This window comes from Amblyomma mixtum, chromosome 4, assembly GCF_055824585.1.
Source record: "Amblyomma mixtum isolate Tamu chromosome 4, ASM5582458v1, whole genome shotgun sequence".
In the NCBI taxonomy this organism is placed as follows: domain Eukaryota; kingdom Metazoa; phylum Arthropoda; class Arachnida; order Ixodida; family Ixodidae; genus Amblyomma; species Amblyomma mixtum.
The window spans coordinates 125,094,992-125,113,822 of NC_143015.1; the positions used below are offsets into that span (position 1 = coordinate 125,094,992).

Consider the following 18,831-nt stretch of genomic DNA (forward strand, 5'->3'; position numbering starts at 1 on the left):
TAAAAAAAGCCAACTTTCTAGTACTCGTAGAAAGAAAACCTTGTAGCGGTGTAATCACTGTTTGCTGGAAATATTCAGAAGCTTAAAAGGAATTGCAAAACCAAAGAAAAATATGTAGTGGTGGCTGAATGTGTGTGCTCAGAAATGCAGCCCAGGAAACGTTGGCAGCAAATCCTAGAAAAAAAAAATAAAACAAGATTAGGCACGCCGACCACATGTGACAGCGAGTGAAATGTAGCATGATTAGCGTTGTGCTGGGATAGTAACCTCTTAAGGATTTTTTCATTTGAGGTGCAGCGTGGAGCCAAGGGTGCAGTATCATTCTTCTATGGCGCCTGATTACATGGACTCCAGTTTGCCACGATGACAGGTACAGAAAGAGAACAGACCAAGCTGCAGCTGTCTAGGTGCCTTCATTACATCTCTTTATCGTTTGCTTTCGCTGCCAGCTCAAGATAGGACGAATAAGAAGCGACCTGACTTGACATTCACCACCGTACCTTGGCCAATCCTCCCGCGTGGGTACGTGCCATGTTTAATGAGGAGAAGAAGAAGAAGCACCCTGACCCTGACCCTTTCTGTCTTTCGCCTCGCAGCAACAGAAGAGGCCCTTCCTCGTTCAGAATTCCCTGCGGGGTAGCGGCTGAGCACCTGGCGGTGTTGTGCTAGCTTGCCGAATTTCTCCTTCTTGTTTTCTGTGCCTGCTCCTGTTATAGGGTGATTGGGCGCGGTACGACGGCTTAATGTCTACCTCTTCTCCCGAGCAAGGGTTTTCCCCTTGGTCGGCCTCTCTTCCACAGGACCAGCTCCCAATCGATGTCTTTTTTCGCAGTGGAGTAACCAGCATTCCTGTGGCTTTAGTTCCTGCTGATGGAGGCGCGATTCGTTTGAACAACCCGGAAGCGGTGCAGGTGGCCCTTCAGACTACATCGCCTCACTACATGCGAATCACAGATGTGCGGCAGTTCGGCAAGGGTGGGATATTGTGCAAGTCACCGGACAAGGATTGTGTCGCCGACCTTTTGAAGTGTACCTCCTTCGCCAACCACCCGGTGAGCCCATTTATTCCGCCTCATCTAGCATGTTCCAAGGGCTTAGTCCGAGGTGTTGACTCTTGATTGAGCCCTTCGGAAACGCTGGAGAACCTCTCGTCTGCGGGCGTCATTGCGGTCCATCGTTACAGCAGAATGGTAGAGGGGGTGAAAATACCTACAGAGTCCGTCATAGCCACATTCGCAGGAGTAGTGTGCCCTTCAGAGATCAAAGTGTGGCCACTAGTGTTTCGAGTTGACGCATTTAACTCTCGTCCCCTTCAGTGTCAGAACTGTTGGAGATTTGGCCACAGCGCCAAAGCCTGCAAATCGGGCTCACGATGCTGTGCATGCGGCGAAAGCCATGCTGGAGAAGAATGCCCTGAACAGCAAGAAAAATGTTGCCTGTGTGGTGGTGCCCACTCTGCCAACTGTCCTGATTGTCCGGCACGAGCTCAAGAAGTGCAAGTTCTAGAGATTATAGATAAACGTCGATGCACGCGACGAGATGCCTTTGCCGCAGTCAAAGATAGAGCCTCATGCTATTCTAGTGCGGCTGCCAAATGTCCACCTGCAATGGACGCCTCTTGGACACAAGTCATTACCGCTGCGGTTGAAAAAGCAGTGGCGAATGCAATGGAACGCATTATGGAAACTGTTTCCACGTGCATTTCGCAGGTAGTAGCTACTCAGATGACTAATCTTCTGCAAGCGCACGCCGCTCCGCTCTTGTCCTCTATGGTTTCGGCTGCTCCTCCACCATCTGTGGACATCAATAGCGCTCTACAGGGCCAAAGTCAGCATGAGCGACAAACGACTCCTGAAAAATCTCTCCCGAACAGCGTTAAGGACGCATCCTCTGATGAATGTGTAGAGATGGAATTCGATACCCGCGCCCAAAAACGAAGTGGGTCTCCTTTGAGTGTCCCGGATCCATCTTGTCACCAGTCCAAGTCCAAGAAAAGTCATGCAAATCAAAATCCTAAGACCAGGATTCTCGAAGCGGCAGTTGCCGCTGCAGCACTCCCGCCAAGATAGGGTCGTTAAGTGTTCTCCAATGGAATTGCCGATCTATATCCTCAGTTTCAACAGATTTAATATGCCTATGCAATCAACTTCAACCGGATGTAATTGCGTTACAGGAAACATGGCTTACTACAGATATTAATTATCATCTTAAACATTACCGTTCGTTCCGGCTAGACAGGTCTTCACGAGGGGGAGGGTTGTTGTTGCTGATTTCATTAAAGTTTTGTCACAGGGCCTTGATTTCTTTTAAGTATGCGGACAGTCTGTGCGAAATACTTGCGGTTGATCTCAATATCCCAGGTCAACAGCCCTTTACTGTAGCTAACGCATATTTCCCTTCAGGTGTGCATGACACTCGGCCCCTTGACTCATTGATGTCTAGCAGCAGATCGCAGGTTTTATTAGTTCGGGATTTTAATTCGCACCACGTGACGGGGGGGGGGGGGGGGGTTTAAAACAGATTGTTTCGGCTCTAGACTATTTGATTGGGTTTGCGACAACAACATAGTCTGCAACAACTCAGGAATGCCTACATTTGTACGTGGTCTGTGCCGGTCTGTGTTAGACTTAACTTTTTCCTCCCCAGGAGTCTCTGTCACGTCTTGGGCGCCTGTTGACTGCGCGACAAACAGTGATCATCTGCCGATTAGTTTCAGGGTTGCGTGTAACTTAACTCTTCCCGAACGACAACAGCGCACCTTCATAAATTACAGTCGCTTTAAAGACACCATCAAATCAGCTCTCACAATCGATTCGGACCGAAACACCACTACAAATTCTGAATGTAAAGCTACACATATATGCACAGTGTTGGAACGCACAAGACAACAGTCTCAATTCATTGTCACAGGATCTAAGGATGCAATCACCAATAATTGGTGGAATGCAGAGTGCACGCGTGCCTATAGACGGTGGAAAGCAGCCTGGAAGAAACTCCTCCTAAATCAATGTCCAAAAAATTGGTTAGGTTATAAGTATGTCGCAGCAACATTTAAGCGCACTATCTCCCGCGCGAAGGAGGAGTATATTACAAGTCATTATGATTTCCTTTCTCAGTCAGGGAATAAACGGGCCTTGTTTAATTTTATGAGGAGAAGGAAAGTGATTCCACCGGCTGTCAATATTGAATCCCTCGTTCAATCCCCTGCTGACATCGCTAAGGCCTTAGAGGGAATTGCGGGTGGCCTAGAACGTCGATTCACATCTGCACTTCATTCTCCACCTACATTCTCATACATCTCAAGTGATTTCATTGAGGTCACTATGCCTGAGCTTTCGCAAATCGTTCTGCGCCTATCACCAGCGGCTCCTGGCCCCGATAAGGTCACTACATCTATGATTAAAATTTTGTTTACCGAATCTCCTGAAGATCTATTGGCTCTGGTTAACCATTCCCTTAAAGGTCCATGGATACCCCATGAGTGGCGTCTTGCGGAAATAGTTCCACTACTTAAAAAACAAGGGGAGGGTTTAACTTCTGACAACATAGGCCCGATTTCATTAACATCGAATTTAGTGAAGTTGGTGGAACGGGTCCTGCTTCGTCGTATCATGTATTTCATTTCTGCAAATGATATCTTGAATCCTTGTCAAATTGGTTTCAGGCCGGGCTGTTCGATTTGGTGTGCTCATACTGACCTTGAGAGCCGTATTAAATTAGCTCGCAGCACTAAACAGTTCGCCGCGCTTGTCACTCTGGATATCAGTAAAGCCTACGACAGCGTCGAGTACTCGATGGTGTTACACAGATTACAGGTCCTTAATTTCCCAAACTATTTCGTAGCCTGGATCTTTGCTTTCCTGGAAAACAGAGAATTTTATTGCTGCCGAAATGGTGTTTCTTCAAGGAAATTTCGACAGACAAGAGGTGTACCGCAAGGCTCAGTTCTTTCCCCTGTTCTTTTTAACATATTTCTAAGCTCCATTCCATGCATCCATAATGTGACAACTTATGTGTACGCTGACGACATTGCATTTTTTGCTTCTGCAAAAGATATTCACTCTCTGTATCAGATCTTGCAGGATTACCTCAATATTCTTGACAACTGGTTAGGAAGTATTCATCTGTCCCTCAATGTGAACAAATGCGCCTTGTTGGTCTTCCCGGTTTCTCATCCTGTACATATCTGCGTTGCTTATAGAAATCATATAATTCCTCAGGTTCAAACAGTGAAGTATCTTGGAGTGATATATGACTCTACTCTTTCCTGGCGGGCTCACATTGAGCAAGTTTCTGTAAAAGGAGTTCGGGCCATCGGCATCCTGCGTCGGCTTTGCAGTGCTAGGTCAGGGATGAGAAGGCACACACTTCTGCTGATCTATAAAATGTATGTACGCCCAATTTTGGAGTTCGGATGTGTTTTGTTCTCAGGAGCTCCTGCCTATAAACTTCGACCGCTTGTGCTCTTGGAGCGTGAGGCGTTGCGCCTCTGCTTGGGACTTCCAAAGTATGTAGCTAATGTTGTCCTGTACCTTGAGGCGCGAATTCCATCTTTATTAGCCAGATTTCGCCTTTTAACAGTCCAAACCTTTTTAAAATTGTGCGACTCTCCTCTCCACACATCCAATGTAATATTTCTTAGTCAACCCGCAGTCTTTTTAAATGCTACCTGGTCTCGTTTGCATACTCCGCAGATATGTTTCGTGCAGTCTCTCCTCGATCCCTTAAACATTAAGCTCACAGATATCCATCCACTGCACAACATCTCACCTTCAGCCGAGATTGCATTTGATAACATTTTCCCATCGTATGCCAAGCTCCAGCCCTTTCCTCTCCTTCCCGGTTTGTTACAGGACCACCTAAGGTCCTTTCCTTTTCATATTCTCATTGCTACCGATGCCTCGCAGGATCGTGAAAAGGCAGGTGTGGGCATTTTTTCACCTGCATTGGGATGGTCCTTTTCTCTCCGTCTCCCTGACTTCACTCCAATTTATCTGGCCGAATTATTAGCTGTCATTCTAGCCTTACGTAAATTAGATCTTGCCGTTTCCCAAGTCATGGTTATGACGGACTCTCTATCTATTTGCTTTTCATTATCATCACCCTCTGAGTCTCGGGCATTACGCCTCTTTAAGCAGCTGATCCCGCTCCATCTAAATTCGGTAAGGTTGCTTTGGGTACCGGGTCATGTGGGCATTCAGTTAAATGAGGTTGCTGATTCATTAGCAAGGGCCTCTCTCTGTGGCCCAATAATTGCTGTCCTGCCAACCTGCGCATATACAGCTGCGGTGAGGTTTCGCAGTTACACAATATTTCAGGAATTTTCAGCCTCGGCGCTTACTTAATCTCCCGAATATAAGCACCTTCTGCACCCTTGGAGCAGCAAGGACTGGAGTTCGCGCAGACTGGAGGTCTCTTTCACGCGTTTGCGATGCCGAGTTCCTCTGCTAAATTTCTACCTTCACAGATCTGAGACAGTGGATCACTACCTGCTGTTCTGCCGCCGATTCTCTTCTTTGAGGAGGCGCCTATTAGAAATTCCGTTTCACCAGCTGGGTCTGCCTGTGACCACTGAGGTTGTTCTTTCCTTTGGCGCTACTTCGCTTGGACGAAGCAACAGGAGTGCGCGTTGTACAGTTCAAAAATTTCTTCTAGAAACACAGCGACTCCCATGCTAATGTAAATTTTATTTATTTATTTTTCTATTTGTTTTCATTTTTCTGATTATCAAAGAGTTCATTTATTATTATTATTATTATTATTATTATTATTATTATTATTATTATTATTATTATTATTATTATTATTATTATTATTATTATTATTATTATTATTATTATTATTATTATTATTATATTTTTAATTTAATTTTATTTTATTTCATTTTCTTTTTTTAATTCCGTCTCTCTTTCAGTAAATACAAAATTGAACCATTCCATATGATGCATTCAAATTTGCACATAAAGCCGTCGTCCCATCTTCGATCTCTCAGCTAACAGGACCCCTTTCGTTGCGTCGTCCAATCTGTCAGCCTATACCCTACAAAATTGAACCATTCCATATGATGCATTCAAATTTGCACATAAAGCCTTCGTCCCATCTTCGATCTCCCAGCTAACAGGACCCCTTTCGTTGCGTCGTCCAATCTGTCAGCCTATACCCTATTAATAATCCTTTTCCTCTAAAGCTCCTAATCCTTCCAACAGTTCACCGCATGTGTCTTGGCCACTCCCCCGTAGTGGGTATGTGCCATTCTACTTGAGGCCAACCAACCAAAAGGAAGCATCGAGGCATGTGTGCACTTCAGAAGAATGAAGAGGAAGATGCGTGTTGCACATGCACCCTGGCCAATTCCCCGCTGTGGGTATGTGCCATTAAACTTGAGGACATCATCATCATCATCATCAACAACAAGAACATGATAGCAAGATGCACGAAGATGTGTAGCGCGCTGTCAGCCTTATCTTCCATGACAGGGCATGAGGTCAAAAAACAAAAAAGTGTTTTCTTTCGAACAACAATCAAGTAACGAAGTCAGAGAGAGTGACTTTGAGTTGATACACACATGGATTTGCACTCACCGGATTGTAATTGCGAACAGTACACGGCCAGCTGTAGATGGCGACCGAGCATGGATAATCGTCTGAATACTTTGGAAATGTTAGCTTTTGAGGTGTTCCACTTATGCGTATTTTTTCTTTTCTGCCAGTTGAAAAGATCCTATCTGGGTATATTTTGAAAGTTTCTTTCCATGAGGTGCTAATAGCATGATAGTTTTGCTTGTGGCAAGAACATATGTTGTTGTCATCAAATGTTCAATCCGTGTTTTGCCCTCGATTTTTGGCCAGATAATACTGCCTGATGGTGTGTTTGTTTTCTTCAGTACAGCCTTTAATTTCATTTTTTTTTCGTATCTGCAGCCGACCTCTATTTTGAAGGCAACAATTAAACGAGCGTTTTCATTTAAAAGATTTATGGAAGAGGGAGGGTAACTGTGAACGGTTTTTCGAATAGCTAACTCGTGCAGTACTTCGCAAATGAAATATATCGTCGTAACTACGCACCTCTTCATTTAATCTTCTGCAATATCAAATCAACATTTTTCTGTGCTTTGTCGTGCAAGAAAAACATTGTTTGTTACATGTCGTGTTTTAAATTCGCAGTAATTAACTGTTACTACCACAAATCTCTTGCTATGAAATTAGTGAGCCGCTGATCTAGTTGGCGCAGATTAAAAATATGGTAAAAAAACATTGCGTTGATGCTGGAGACAAAAAAAAGGCCACTAAAAACACAGCGGTGTTGCAGTGAAGTTAGACAGAAAACTCGTTCCCGGCAGAACTTCAAAAAACAGGCGACATGGGGATTATCGTGAGGTGATAGAGTGTGCCGTTTTCTCTTATGTTATCCTTCGGAAAAGTAACATAAAAGGCTCGTTGGGTGTAGCGAGATCAGCCACCCATTTCTTGACAGCAAATGTGCTCGCTCCTGTTTCACTTACCACCACTTTTCACGTTTGGTGCTGGGAGCGATGTTCAGCTTTTACCGGCCGCCCTTCTAATGGAGGTTCTGTGTTAGACATTGAAGTAAATGGAAGTGAATGCGCAGCTACACTTCATAGAAGACCTCTGTAAAATCACAACATTTGAACAAGTAACGCAATTTCGTGTCGAGAAAAGAACAAAGAATGACGCGCTGAACCTCGACATATATCGAGAACACGTTGGAGTGGGGTATACATTCGCACAAAAGACGTAAAAGATCGATTACGTAAAAATTTAATATATCGTGCTTGCAGGTAAGCTGCTCTGTGATGCGCTTTATCGCTGATTACGATGAGTTTGATAAATTAGCTGATTGGCGTTTTCTGTAACCAAAATGCCAACATGCGCACTCGGGTTCGGTGCTCGGAGCAGTTTTCAAGGACCTCCACTACGACTCTGGGCCAATCTCGCTAACATCTTGCTGCTTACGATACATCTCCCACGCTGCGCAACACACTTAACACGAACCTATCCGAAATAGTGTTCAGATGGGCGTAAAATTACTTGTCCTCAATCCCATTCCCTGATGTACTTTGATTTTATTCCGTCAGGAGGGAATAGAAAATTTATGCCCTTCCAGGGAACATTTTTTTTCCGACGTAAATGAAAATATTTATTAGGCCATTTAAGAAAATGGTACAGGGTACAGAGGGAATGTTTTGTATGCCCACAGGGAGAGTTTATACGGAGCCTTTAGGCAACGATCTTATGACCATTCAGTTCTTAATAAGAAAATCATGGGTATTTTTTTATTTGCTTGGGAAGATAATTAGTGGGTTTTCTACTCCGATTGGAGCTTTTCTTTAACCTGCTGTAGTCTGGGCGTCTTTGCGCGAGAGCCAAAGCGATGCTAAATAAACATTTTATTGCAGTGCACGCGATGCGTTGTACAGTAGCTCCAGTACCGATGAGAGTAATACAGTACAGTTAACATATTTCCAACTATCAGCGGGATGGGAGTGAATGTAGAAAAAAAACTAGGGTGGAGGTTTCACCTGATGCACCAGCTCCAGGAAGGTAGGTCGGCACATGACAAGTATTATTGTTTGGGGCATTCGCGGTGCCAGAACGGTGGGCACGTGTGCACGCCGGTTTTAGTTGTTCGGATTACACGTTTTACCAAAATACGTATTCAGTTGTAAAGTTTAGCTGTTAACCCTCTACCGTTTTGTACTGCGCATAGACTTAATCCTAGTAGATGCACATTGTACCTCAATGTCACGTACTGAACATAGAATCTGAATGCACTTAATACTGATTTATTCCCTTTTAAGCTGATGCAGCAAAGTTGTTTTCAGTCTCATCTGGCGTACATTATGGCTCGGGCCCGCCGTGCTGGCTCCCAAAAGCCTGAGAATCAGCAGCGGTCTGGTGGCACTAGTCGGGAACAGTTCCAGTTTCACGACGAGCGAATTAAGAAATATCAGAAAACGCTAATCCAGGATTTTTCCCTGCATGCGTGTCTTGGTGGGCTCATATAAATAATGAAGAAGTAGTCACCTAAGAGCTGCCTACATAGCGGCAGCTAACTAGACCTGGGATCCTTACCACAATCATCCATTAATAATTACACCCTGCAGGGGCATTAACGAGGATGAAAAACAGTTCTGACGCAACACTACGTACAGTCTTTGTCAAAAATAACCAGGCTCCATGGTTTTGCTTCTCAGTCGTGTATTTAAACTGTTATGCCAGCCCTCAAGCTCTAAATTTCTGTATGGTAAGGAGAACCCCTGTCCTCACCTTCAAAGAACTTTTCTACTTCAGGAAAAGCCGTAAAGGCTCTACTATACAAATGAGAAGCAAACCATGCAGCCTGGTTACTTTTTTACAAAGACTACATTGTCTTCTTGGTCGATGTCAGCGATAAACCACAGCTTCGGTGAATTTGTTACCTTACTTGTCGACACTGCTTAGTGGTGTAGTTTATATGCAGCTATTCATTTATTTTTGCGGAGTTTACTGTCACGGAAATAAATAAGAGACTTTTTTCAGGCCCACAAAAACTATGGTTTGACGAATGTACAAAAAAAGCTAAGAACCTCACGTTGATTTAGGAAGAAAGTTTAAACAAGCCCAGCGTGTTTGTTTAGCAGCTGTTTTTAAAGGTGTAAAGTGGGGTTCAAATAAATGTTGAAACACCAATGAACGTTAAAAAAAAACATAATGGAAAGAAACATGATGCTAGGGCAATGAAAAATACAGTGTGGGTGAAAAGTTTCCAGTGCACAGTGTTGGCTTTGTAGCCGTCTAACAGCGCTCATAGGACGCCCATGAAGCCTATAATAACTGGAGGCTGCGGAGGGATCTCCTCCTCATTCGTTAGAAACTTGGTAATTTCAGAGGCTCCGTACGTGCCCTACTGGCTGCTCAAAAGGTGACCTTGTGGCTTGGCAACTTTTTACCAAACCTGTGCGCAGTACATAAAGAAGCCTGGTGATACGATATCGAATTATCAAGATCACAAGAAGGCCGACCACCGGAACTAGACAATTAGAGTGCTCGAGAAAATGGAGTCATTAAAGTGCGCACACGCTTCCGTTTAGCTTTCCGAGATCTCAGTTTTGGAGATGCGTTCGAGGGAGTTTTGTTTAAGGGGCGGGAGAAATTATTTGCTATCGAAGCCTCTTATACAAATAATTAAATGGAGTAGTCCACATACGACGTATATACCTGAAAGACGCTGTCAGAAGACAAGAATGTATGGTGAAAGGTAGGCTACGATGCATTTTATTTCATACACGACCTTACGCTTCTCTTCCCCCTCTCCCCCCGAACCCACCCCGCTAAAGGCAAGAAAATATCCAATTTTGTTAATGCACTCTGCGCCAGGTATTTAAGGTCATTGTCTTTGGTCATAGGCAAGCTCATGCTGAAGTTGTAAACGCGTCCTGTTGCATAAAGGACGAATATAGGTTCACGATATAAATGAAGTGGGAGCAGAACTTAGACAAGGACCGAGAAGAAACACATACGACGACTGACAAGCGCTTGTCAGGCAAGCACAAATGCATTTGTGCTTTTGGCATTTGTGCTTGCCTGCTTTCAATGCACATTATTTCAAACACGCATAGATGTGAGCTGCGATGGAGGAATTTTGCAGGATTCTACTTCAACTGAACAGTGATTTATATTTTTCTTTAACGAAATTCGACTAAACTCAGTCAACTTTGTTGAGTGCAACCTGACTATAGCGCTTGCGGAAGCTTGAACCCTATCTCGCTGTTCTGTACGTTCTTGTTCCTTGAAAACTGCGTATGACAAGAAACGCTCACGTGCGCATTTGACGAGTTTTGAGCCAGAATCCCTTTGAAGATTCTTTCTTCAACAGCCCGGGAACAATGATTCAGTACCAACTTTCCCAAATCCCAGCTTTGATTTCCGCTGAAGATGCTAGTTCTAGCATAGTTCTGGCTTGACCTGGTCCGTAAAAGTGTAAAATATTTAAGCGACGTTTATGCAGTATGTTAGAACATGACAGGACATATGTGACAGGAATTCCAGTGTCATTTGCTTGGTGCGTCATGTATCTGCAAGGCGTCCATAGTAATGTATAAAGGGCTTAAAGGGACGGTGAGGCTAACTTTATTCAGTTATTGTTGAAAGTAAAAATTGAGTATCTGTCTTTTTTTTTTTAATATACATCATCTTCGAAATAGCGCGTCATACTTCCAGAATTTGTTCTAGGATGAACTTGGTTGCTCATCACGAAGAGGCGAAATCACATGTGCACTGTGAAATTATAAAACTGCTTCGAAAACTTTTGCGTCCGTGTATTCCTTTAGTCGCTACTCCCCGGTTTTTCCCCTAGTCGTCCCAGCCGGTGACATCAGTGCCACCTAGTGTTGCTTAGGTCGTAGATTGGTGTTGATCTATACAAGCACCATTTTCAGTAGGTGGGGTCTCTTTGTGATGAGAGCGCTGTACCCAATCGATACAGGCCAACTTCTGTTTGACGTGAGCGTTTCTTTAATGCGTCGTGAGCGTTTCATTAATTAATGGGTGAAATTTCTCAATGACGAGATCACTTGCCATGTGACCTGGGAAAACATGTGACGTGGTCTTCCTTGTGCAACAACATCATTTTATGAAGAAATATGACCAAGAGATCTCGGTGGTTTTTGTCACGACAGCTGACGTTCTGACGGCAACCATAAGCGGCCGCACATCATCTGTACGCCAGGGGTGTTGCTACTAGTAATACAGACTTCACTATCATGCAATTTGGAAATACGACAGCCTATTTTTGCAGTCTGCGGGGAGTGGTTGTGGTGCTAGGCGTGTCACCTACTTGAGCATCTAAAAGTGCATTTGGTGTGTAACTGAATCATCGTGCTGTCCATGCGTATGAAGAAAAAAGACACTGAAGCACAGAGTGTAGAAGAAGCTACGCGTATTTGTAAAGAGTTAATATTTTTGTGCCTACATTATAATGTACATCCTGTTCTCTCTACGCTCTTGAACAGAAATTAGATATACCAGCACCAGCATCAAAGTTGCCCTTTTTTGGGTTCGTTAGCATGGTGCGGTTTCCTTTTTCGACCCCATAAAAAGTGAGTGAAATTGGCTCATATAAAAAAAAATATTTAAAAAACAAAGGTGTTTTTGTTTTAGTCTCAAGTTTAATAACAACGCAACATAAAAGAGCTGTGTTGTTTAAAAAAAAAGCGTTTTTGAAGGCGCACGGATAAAACCCGAGGTTCCCACAACCGTCCACCACAACGGCTAACGCTCTTTCTCGGAAAAAAAAAACTTTGCTGTCGTGGATCGCCCCATTAAAGAGCCGGATGGAATGCCTAAATTGAGAGAGCGAAGGCTTCGACCAGTGAGAGGGAAGCCTCATTGCTCTTCTGAAAGGGAAGACGAGGCTAGCATTTTGCTATTTGGTGTTTATCTGGCTGCAGTGAAGGTTATAACCAAGGTACAATAAAAGACCACCAAGAGGGCAGTTTACTGATTTTCTGCCTGGATCTGGCTTTCTTCTGTGCCCAACCGCGGCAGCCGCCAGGGGTGGCGAGTACGAGTGGTGCGCTATTGATTCATCTAACATGAGAGTTTCCCTATGCAGATGAAGCGGTAATGGGCTCCGGTCTCTGCAGGCAATATCAGCCGCTTTAAATTTACTGCCGGAACTGCTTCACTTCTCAGTGGGAATCTCAACCCGGGCCTGAGGTAAGGAAGGAAGGTGGGAGTGAAAGAAGAACGGAAAAAAGAGGTGCGTAGTGGAGTGCTTCGGAACGTTTCTACCACCTCGAGATCTTAAACATGCACAGACATAGCACAGCACAATGATGCATTTGTGTTTCGCCTCCATCGAAAAGGCGAAACACAAATGCATCAGTGTGCTGTGCTATGTACACCCCCAGTAAAAACTATACAGTCCAAGGGGTTTGCTTCGAAGCTCTTTAGCGTGGCTCCCTGGCGCATCAAGCAGTCCAAAGCTTGGGAGCATTGAGGACCAGCGCCATTCCTCTTTCCATACATTATGGTCACTGAGGATGCATAACGAATCATGCTGCAGGCCTCACAAGCAAACAGCTTGGCCTGCATATTTTTGACGGGGGGTGTACGTGCACGTTTAATCTCTCGAGGTGGTAGAAACGTTCCGAAGCACTCCACTACGCACCTCTTTTTTCGTTCTTCTTTCACTCTCACCTTCTTTCCTTACCTTAGGCCCGGGTTGAGATTCCCACTGTGAAGTGAGGCAGTTTACGGCACCTTTTGGTTGCTCAAACAAACAAAAAAAAAACCCCGAAGGATGCACGAGGCGCGTGGCAAGGGCTGCGTACCCGTGTGGTCAGCGTATCATGGGGAAGAGCTTCGTGTGATCGCCGGGAGCTGCGGGTGATGGTGGCAGAAGGCGTTTCATAAACAGCTGTAGCCTGAAAAGTGAGGTGTCCTTAGGGGTTGAGCTGATAGCCTGGACTGAGGCAGGTTACAACGATAGCTGTCAGTGTGAAGATTTCCGGGCAGAGCGTTTTTGGAGTAGTCGTCGTCATGGTCGACATCGACATCGAAGCGGTAGTATTGAAAAAGACTTTCAGTAGCCGGTTGTCATCGAAATGAAGAAGGGCGGCAGAGATAAGATGATCGTGTCGGTGCGTTTGCGCATGCGCAGCAGGCAATGTAGCAGACCACACCGCTTCGGCCAACGTTACTATTGGCTGCGCCGTTGGCCAGACTGCCACTAGTCCTTGCGAAAGCGCGTGACTTCCGGCGCACTTTTTGGTGTGCATCTCGGGTAGCGAGGGCCTCACCTGAGCTTCCCTTCCTCCATGAGTGCCACTTGCCTTGCCTTGCACCTCGATAACGTCGCCATAACAAGCAGGTTGAAAATTCCTGGGAAAAACACATTTCAGTTCGTAGTAATTTCAGTTCGTAGTAGCAAGTCACGCGAAGGCTTGAAAGGACGAGTAGTATTGCTTTCGCAATAAAAAAAAAAAAAAGCCCGAACGAACTTGTGAACCAATATTGTGAATACAGACGTAACTCCCACTTTCGGGAAGCAGTGAAAACGTATTGATATTTTCAGCAATTCACGTTCTGAGCCTTAAGAGCATGAAGTATTAAGTGCATTTCAAGTCCACTTGGTGAAGCGGGATACTATGATTTTCTAATAAAAAGGACCTGATTACACTATCACAACAATGGGCAATAATGTGGCTAATGGACGAAAATATTTACTTAGATTCTACTTCACCCTAGGAGTGAAAAAAATTTGTCCAAACGGTTAAACCACGGCTAAGGGTGGAATGAAATCACTTTTTCAATGGAGAACTTTCTCACTCTAGGCGAAAATGCTCCTTCAGGCTTACACAATTACATGCATTTACGTATGCCGAGAAAAGGTAATGAAACATAATAGGAAGTGACGGGAATTCGCCCGTCCGTTCGTCAGAGAAAGCCACTTAACTTGACAAATGTGGGTAATTAGAACTAATGGCATGACTTCTGCGAACTCCTGTCGGGTAGTTCTCAGACGATGTAAGGCATGCAAAGAAGTTAACATTACAAAAGGACTCTTGAAACGATGTTCCCAAGAAGACTATGGAATGCAAATGCCAAAGAAAGAAGTAAGTAAATTGAATCCCTTTCAGAGCCCTACATTATGCTGCGAAAAATTTAATTTGCAGTTTGCGATGCAGTTCCTGAAGCAAGAAACTTTCCGTCCCAGGTAATTAATTTTTTTTCCTTTCCAGAAAACGAAGAAGCCCGATTAGCCCTCAGAGCTCGCAGAAAGGCGTCATTAGTGCCACGTAGCGGCGAAACAAGTGACCTTCTTTATATGTTTTAACAAAAGGCTGACAGCTGAAATGAAACTTATAATCAAAGCCTTTTCCTTCGACTTTTCTGTGCGTAAATTCGCTGGCGCTTGAGGAACTTTGATAAATATGATATAGTTTTTGGCTTGTTTGATACCTGACTTAAAACCAGCTGCTCAATCAAGGAAGGTCAAAAGATAAGGAAGGATAGAGCTCGTTTTGCATTCTGATTACGTGTCTTAATGGTTAGCATTGGTGTTTTTTCTGCAACTTGGATAAAGGCTGAGTGTAGGTTCTAAAACTGTAGAGTTACATTCGCATGCATTCGTATGCATTTACGATCGAATTCCTACACTTATATATTCGCACACAATATACGGGGTGCCACTCAAGCCTTCCCAGTCAGTCAGGCCAAGCAAAGCGCTCAGTGTCGACAATTACACACCCGCGTAGCTCTAGCGCAGAAGACCCGAGAACGCTAATTAGGCGAGAGGGCGGACCAAGCGCCAACACACTTCTTACGCCCCCTGAAAAAGATGCAGCGCTGTGAAAGCTCCGGCTACCCGTAGACTGAGGAGCAGGATTGATAGAAATAATCGTACACGTGACTAGCTCGTGATTGACCGTTTCTCGCGTACTCTACCCAATTGCGGTGGTCGTCAGTGGCGCAGCCAATGCACCAGCCGATCGGGAGCTGTTATTGCGTGCGAAGAGTTGCTTTCCTTGTCTTTCGGATTGGTTGTCGCCACATACAGCTTTTACCAGGGTGCACGGTTCACAGAGGTCGATTACAGGAGCCGCAAATCCCGCCCCCCCCCCCATTCTCTTCCTGCCCGGAATACTGCAAGAGATCTCTGACTACCCCCTCTCTCTGACGAGCGCAATTACGCGGCGTCCGTAACCGCCTCACTGGACGCGCAAACTATAATCCCTCTCATGCAAACTGCATTTCTTTGCTGCTTTGCACGAGGGGGTTGTGCATGCAGACTGCTTCTTCGTGGGAGCGACTAATGATGCGAGATGGCACTGGTTTCGGGCTGACAAACACTGGCTGTTTGATCCTCCTGATCCTCGCTTTACCTGTAAGCACTCCTCAAGGTCGTATTTGTTCTATTCTGCTGGTTCCATCTGTACAGATTTCTTAGTGCGCGTCATTGCCATGGTCGTGCTACGTGCTTCAGAAGGCAACGTTACAAGGTAAAAGAAAATGGAAGCGCAACTTAAATGTAATTATTCTAGTTTCTGGTATGATAGTGGCACGTGACAAGTCTCTTATGATGGAAACGGTAGCAACCTGCGTGCGGTACTCGAATGATGGGCAGCAGTGGTCACTTTTCTCAAAAGAATGACTTATGTCGTTATCTGTGTAGTGATGCTGGAAGCCATTTGGGTATTACACGCCTAGAATAAAAGTTTGAAGAGAAATTGTGAACTTGTGCTTGTCGCACGTACCTCTGGGGTAATTATTGTTGAATGCTATTTGTGCGCTCCGTTTATAATTGGAGCTACCTGTGGAAATAAAGAAGCCTGCGTGTTTTAGCTGACCTCCATGTTCATTGAGCAACCAAGCAAAGTCATTCGCCAGCTCCAGAGTAAATAGAATGCGCGTCAGCATTGACAAGGGAAGCTAAAAAAAGGACACTGCGAATCGGCAAAAAATACTGCACCTAGACTGAATGGTGCAATTTTTAATTCGTTCTTCTGTAAGAACAAGTAACCACCGCGAACACACAAGCCTAGGGGAAGGGACGGGGTGGCTGTATGGAAGCTGCTTGAAACTGTCGTTGTTGTTAAAACTTCCGACTCGTCTGGAGGAGCATCCATGTGATAGAAAAATCCTCTTGTGCTGCGGAGAGATTTTGAGGGATGCCTTGAGATATTTACAGCGTTTTAGCAGTGCTTTTTTTTCTCGTGATAACGTCACTTCATACCCTGCCTGAATGTAACGATCTTAAGATGTTTACCGAATATTTTTCTCGCACACGGTGAAGAAATTGTAAACTACGAAAAAACTGCGTTCCAGTCCACGTCGCTTCAGATGATAATTGTTCATCATCATCATCATCATCAACATCAGCCTGACTACGCCCACAGCAGGGCAAAGGCCTCTCCCATGTCTCTGCAATTAACCCCGTCCTTCGCCAGCCGCGGCCACCATATCCCCGCAAATTTCTTAATCTCATCCGCCCAGTTCGCAGTTGATAGCCAGGTGCTGGAAGTAGTAAGAGAATGTCTTTTTAGGGCAGGTAGTCACAGCTGATCCGGGTTGTGAGAGGGAAATAACTAGAATAAGAATGGGGTGGAGCGCATATGGCAGGTTATGTCAGATCATGAATGGCAGTTTACCAATATCCCTCAAGAGAAAAGTATAAAACAGGTGTATCTTACCCGTACTCACCTATGGGGCAGAAACGTGGAGGCTAACAAAGAGGGTTCAGTTGAAGTTAAGGACAACGCAGCGAGCTATGGAAAGAAAAATGATAGCTGTAACGTTAAGAGATCGGAAGCGGGCGGAGTGGGTGAGAGAACAAACGCGCGTTAATGATATCCTAGTTGAAATCAAGAGGAAGAAGTGGGCTTGGGCAGGGCATGTAATGCGAAGACAAAATAACCGCTGGTCCTTAAGGGTAACGGAGTGGATAATTATTAAGCGGTGTGCAAATGTCTTCAGTCGGCGGAGATGAGCCCGCCGAAAGAAGTGAATGCTTGCGTATGCTGAAAGATAAATGAGTCAGCTAACTTCTTTTTTGATCGTAACAACAATCTATTTACTTTCCACACATCGAAAAGAAACGCGGAGCCAGAAACACGCACAATAAAATACAGCTCAATATCTTTTTTTCGCTATTTTCTTTATTGAGCATTATTGGAAGAATGTGCGCGAAAGACTCTATTCTCTCGCGGCTATCGCCATAAGCGCCGTCATTTTTCTTTTCCACGCCTTATAAGCCTAAACGCAGTTCGCCCGCTTAGGGTGTCATTTCTTCAACCATGGGCCACAACCCATTTGGAACGCTTGTAACTTTACATATTCATCGCTTTTTAAGCGCGTCCAGTACTCTTCATTTCGCGGCTATTATCGTGAGTACCATCATTTTGCTTTTTCTGCGACAAAGCTGCGTGGTCAATTTGCCAGGCTTAGAGTGTCATTTTTTAAGTGCCGAGCACGTACCATTTGTCACGCTTACGCATCGCCGGGACTCGTTCGGGTGAATGCCTCTCGATATGCTCTCGAGCGCGCGGTTCCAGCCGGCGTCGGGGGCGATCGAGTGACCTAAGGCCGGTGTTTGCACTTGAAAAACTGTAAGGGCCGCCTCCCTATGCGAAAAATACCGAGTGAGGCACAGTGAAGCTTTTATTGATTTACGCATACATGAAGAAAAAGAGACTATTGCATATAAGAAAGCGGCTCTGGAAACCAGCAGTGCTCCCAATGTTCACTTATTTAGAAAAAAGCAACAGAGACCCATAACCTTGATCTCTGACGCCGGATTCTTGACTTTGACGTTGCCTATAGCATTGCTGTTAGCACTAGTTGACTCGGCGGATAGTTAGCAATGTTCGGTGTTAACGCGAACACGTTAAGAGTCCCTTGTCGCAGAAGAGAGGGCGTCGTCGTTGGTGTCCTTTGTCGTGAGCAAGAAATGCATTAGAAATTACCGGAAAAGCAACCTAGATGGCTGAGGGCTACCTAGTCATGTTATTTTGTGATGTCGTGCCAATGTGCCCACTAGATTGGGAGGAAACCGTTACAAGTTTGAGTTGATTCAATGACTGGTCGCGATAGTTTGCTCGGGGACAGCAAACGGGCTCTATCAACGATCTATGACTATCAACGATCTATGATTGTGAAGCACAGAATGATCAATTTTGCTTTTGTGGGCATTATCGCATAGACGCTATCGCCTCACAGACTTACGGCGGAGCTGAACTGTCCTCAATTTTTTTTTTTTCGTTCTGTTCGCGTTCCAAAGCTTCTTACCGGCTCTGTATTTCTGTTGCTCTCTGAACAGTAGTATTATTTC

At 44.8% G+C, this 18,831-nt stretch overlaps 1 pseudogene; it reads left to right on the forward strand.

Moving 5' to 3' along the window:
• Positions 1-363: 363 nt before the first annotated feature.
• Positions 364-18,831, forward strand: part of LOC149348160 (uncharacterized) — an 85,689-nt pseudogene continuing 67,221 nt past the window's right edge.